Below are 4,947 nucleotides of genomic sequence, written 5' to 3'. Positions count from 1 at the left end.
TATATATATATATATATATATATATTATCCAAATAGTCTGCCCGTTAAATGCAATTTTCAACTACCAATGTAAAAAGCTACACACATACACACGCACATACACGCGCATACGCGCTTGTACACATAACATTGGTTTACACTAGGCTGGGAGTATAGGATTAAAAAGCCGCGCGATTGTTAGTTACATTTTTTAACGTTTTGTGTTCAAATCCTACGAAGGTCGACTTAGCCCTTTATCCTTTCAGAATCCCTAAAATAAATACCAGCCAGTATTGGGTCCGAGTAAATCGTTTATACCGCTCTGCAGAATTTGTGGCATTTTATGAATATGACAAATCCAAATTATATGCATAAAAAATGTTGAATTGTCGGAGGTGCTACAACGTCAGATTATTTGGTATGATGGCATGACTGATTCGTTATCTTGATGCTTTAAGTTCAAATTCTGCAATGGTTAATATACATACATACATACATATATTATATTTATCTTAGCCGTCAGCCAAAATGCATGGTGGAATATCTTCTGGTTTTGAGCTCACATACTTTGGTCTTCTTCCTTTCGGGGCCGATAAAATAAGTGCCAGTGAAATACTGGAGTCGAAGTAATCGATTACCCCATTCACCTAAAGTTGCTAACTTCGTACCAAGATTCGAAACCACACACACACACACACATCTAATCGTCAGTAGTCTATATGTCGGAAAAAGAAACACACAAATCTATTACTGCATTAGAGCAGTAATATGTTTTTTTTTAGGAAGTTAAAAGTTATGGCCAGTCAAAGAATGAACTTTGGTTTCACACCTATAAAACGATTTGCAGTATAGGCAGCTCATCAAACTGAAATGGCTGAAGGCTCATGACCTCTCTGTGACTTCAGCTTATTTCTTTTTGTATAGTTTGGACTATGACCAGTTCCTCATACGAACATTTGTCATTTACAAATATAATACCTATATTAAAATCTTAGTTGCTCGTAATTTATGTTGCAAACAAGTTGTTAGCTATGAGTAAATGATTAGTGAAGTCATAAAATATTTAATCTAATAACGATAAATATGTTGAAATAACTCTAAAATTCAGAAGATTTGATCTTCCCTAGTATAATGTATGCACAGAAGCAGTGATATATATTAGTTGATATAAGAGGTGTAAATATTATGCTAATATGTTTGTACTGAAGGAACGCAAATGTTTAATAGGGATTCAATGAATGGAAATTTTCCGTGAATAAATTATTTACGTTTTCAATTATGTCTTCGATATTGTATTTCTGCAATATACTTTTTAAGAAATATATCTGAACATCACAGCATGTCCACACGTCAGCAAAACTAAAATACCGAGAACCTGCAAATTACTGCTGACAGTAAATGGACGCTTTTACGACAAAGATGTATTATTTCTACGTATAATTCGGTCAGTCACAAGGCACGGTCATCAGTTATATCCGTTAGTCAGCAACATTCTTTCGAGGAAGCTTATTCGCATTACATTCCTGTGTGGATTTTCCTCTCTGTTCATTACCTCGCCCACTAGTTTTTCGCCAGTTGAATTATTAGACTAAACCAGACCTCAAGCAATTTAACCAAGTCATCATTCCTACAAGAAATATCCATTGGAATAGATTTGCTTCATTAGCAATCAAAACTAAGTTGGTCGATGTCTCGTGGTTTAACTTTATTTCTAACATCTGCTCGCTTTGGCTAGTTTGGCACGCATCACCGCTTTTCAGAGAGTCCAATACCATATTAAGTTATTCACGTCGTCGTATTTCATTGACCAAGCTCACGGAAAACGCGCCTCTAAATCCTTAACTTTCTTGGTGGAGGCTGTCTTGCTAACACGTGCAAAAGTGGAGAACTCGGAGACTTAGTCAACAAGAGCATTTGATGTCGAACTCCTCCGACAAATGGCCACTTTCTTAAACCATTGAACACATAATGCCATACGGCTTGAAATAGGCTGACTGTAGCACAAGTTCCAATGGTCTACCCTGTGGAATGTTTTTGATGGATTCAAATTGATTAGGGCATTAACGAAGTTCTTACACTCTCTACCATGTATATGTACGAAATGTAAATTATACAGATGAGAAAAAGTGTGTAACAGTTAAAAAAAAAAAAGAAAGCATCTTAGCGAGGACAAAGCAAAAATTTCCGTGAACTTTAGATAAAATGTTAAAACTTTATTCAGCAAAGTTATATACTCGATGTATTCTAACTTGTCTCTTTGTTGTTCTTTCTTGGCAATGTCCTACACCTCGGCCAACTACTTGTATGCAGCTAGTTACAACGGAAATTGGCCAAGACGAGTGAGAACAGGTTAGATGTTGACAAATATAATATTGATTTCTAACATTGTTACAAGGCTATACATTTTTGTGGGAAGGTACAATCGATTGTATCGATCTTCAACACTTAGCCGGCGCGCCTTTTATCTACCCTGGGGAGGCATTCAATTGAACAAATGATTCCTTATATGTCCCAATGATTTTTAACGCAGACACAAGATGACACATTTTGAGAATGGGATAGGAGAGGTGTGGACCATAATATCGCCCCCACTTCATGGCTTGTACTTTATCTTAAGCGAAGAAAGTTTCCACGTGACTCTGTGTCTGCTGTTGGCTGGGTGAATCAAACGAGCACTGGACAAAATGCTTTGTGGCATTTCTTCCGTATCTTTACCTTTTGAGTACAAATCCTGTCGAGGTCAGTCGTACTTTTTATTCTTTCAGGGTCTATAAAATGAATACCAGTCAAGTACTAAGGACCATGTATTCGGCTGGCACACTCCCCGTAAAAATTGCTGCCCTCGTGCCCAAGTTATTATTATCATTATTTGCTTAGCATAATTTTATTTCTTCTTATTTTCTGAGTTTAAATTCTGCTGGGGACGACTTTGCTTTTCATCCTTTCGAGGTCGATAACATAAGTACCTGTTGAGGACAGGGATCGATGATTGATGTAGTCGACTTGCCTCCTTCCTCGAAATTGCTCGTCTTGTGTCGAAATTTAAAACCATTATTATTATTATTATTATTATTATTATTATTATTATTATTATTATTATTATTATTTAGTGAGAGAACAGTGCATGCCATCGAAATGACACTGGGGTAAAATATACGAAGTCCAGTATACCCATCATGGCTACCCGTCTGATAAGGGTGCACCAAGCACATGCATCACTGCTATATGTGCGCGACATGGTGATCTCATATCAAGATAAACAGCGCTCAGGTGGAGCCCTGTTAGAATTTTCTTCAGGTCGAGTAGCCCATCCTGCTCAAAAGGTCCCTGGATAAAGGTTATTTAAGGATGTTGAACGAAACAACCATGTTTCCAAAGGTGAATTATCCAAACCCCAAAGAATTCCTCTCAGTACATGGCTATGATGCTCCCCTGCTACTTCTGCTCGTGATCAGAGATGCACATATCGTCAGCCACTAAAGGACATGCTCAACTGGTTAAGGTCAAAGAACTGACAAGCAAATCTGTGGTATGGAGCAGAATATTTGCTGTAGCCCATCTTTTATACCAAGGCAAAACAATGTATATGATAACACTTCCAATCAGTTAAGATCAGAAGCCACGAGAACCACTGCCTGGTACTGCATCAGGGCATAATGTTATTATTATTGCTGTTATTATTATTGGCTTAGTGTTTAGGGTCTTGACTCATGATCGCTAGACCGTGACTTCAATTCCTAGACCGGGTGGTGCGTTGTGTTCTTGAGCAAAACACTTCATCTCACGTTGCTCTGCGATCACTTCGACACCTGATGCGTAGTGCACAGTACACCTGTTCAGACAGCGTTGATTTGATGGAGAGAGAATGAGCTAATGTGCGGCACGAACGTTTGGTCGCTATAAACAAATCATTTGTGTAGGTCGTTCGGCCAAAGCTGAACGCTAATACGTCGTCTACGACGAGGGAGTCCATCATTATTATTTAACGCCACGTCAGTCCTGCACAAACAGACCTATGATGAAAAAAATTTCAACCGTGATCATCTCACCTTTTCCTTAATTGCAGAGAACCAAGTTGACATAGTCCCTCTTAAGCCTCTTTAAGACGGTAGAATGCGATATGGAGGATATTTGACTGCTATCTCTAGCAGGCCGAACAATTCGGTAGATGCTCTCTTAACATAGATGGGACTCATTTACCAGTAAACAGTGTTCCCTAAAACTGGTTTGGCAATTAGAAATATCTGTATGTATGTATGTATGTATGTATGTATGTATGTGTTGGTATGTGAATGTGAATGTGTATGTGTGTACATACATCAATCCCTATAGCCGCATACATGTAATATATACAATTGGGTGTACGCAGCCATGTGTATATGTGTGCTTAAATGAATAATCTATATATGCATTATATGCAATTTGTGTGTGTGTAAGAGAGAAAGAGAGAGAGAGAGGGGGGGAGTGCGTATGTATGCATCTGTGCATGTTTGTGTATAAGTGCGTTTGAGAGTAATGTGAAATTACTTTTGAATGCATATGTTACATACATTATTTTTTGTGTGTACTCAGCTGCAGTTTGTATACTTTGGAATTTGTATGTGCTTGTAATTAAGAATGTATAACCGAGTGGTGTTGATTGTGTGTGTGAGTGTCTCTGTGTGTGTGTGTGTGTGTGTGTGTGTTTGTGTGTTCAGTGGAATAGGCCGGTAGGTGAAAGCTTTATTAGGTAACATAATGAATATTTACTTTTCTATTAAAAATGAAGTGTTTAATCTGTGATGTTTCGAGTATTTTGGTAGTGGAGCTATTTTGCCAGCAATCCAAGATTATATACACCAGATTCACAAAGCAATTCAATGACACAATGGCTGACGTTGCTTTTTCTTAACAGTATTATTGTTACATATATTAGTATTATTCACATCGTTTGGCATATATGGAAAAGTTTAGAAACCCGTCTTATTT

General features: G+C 37.6%; 1 protein-coding gene across 2 annotated transcripts in view; it reads left to right on the top strand.

Annotated features, from left to right (window-relative positions):
• LOC106877725 (inverted formin-2) overlaps positions 1 to 4,947 on the top strand; it is a 177,980-nt gene that overhangs the window by 37,583 nt on the left and 135,450 nt on the right. The window lies entirely within an intron of this gene.

The sequence above is a fragment of the Octopus bimaculoides genome, chromosome 13, assembly GCF_001194135.2.
Source record: "Octopus bimaculoides isolate UCB-OBI-ISO-001 chromosome 13, ASM119413v2, whole genome shotgun sequence".
Lineage (NCBI taxonomy): Eukaryota > Metazoa > Mollusca > Cephalopoda > Octopoda > Octopodidae > Octopus > Octopus bimaculoides.
The sequence above is the reverse complement of the archived record's forward strand: the minus strand, read 5'-3'. Positions and strand labels throughout refer to the sequence as shown.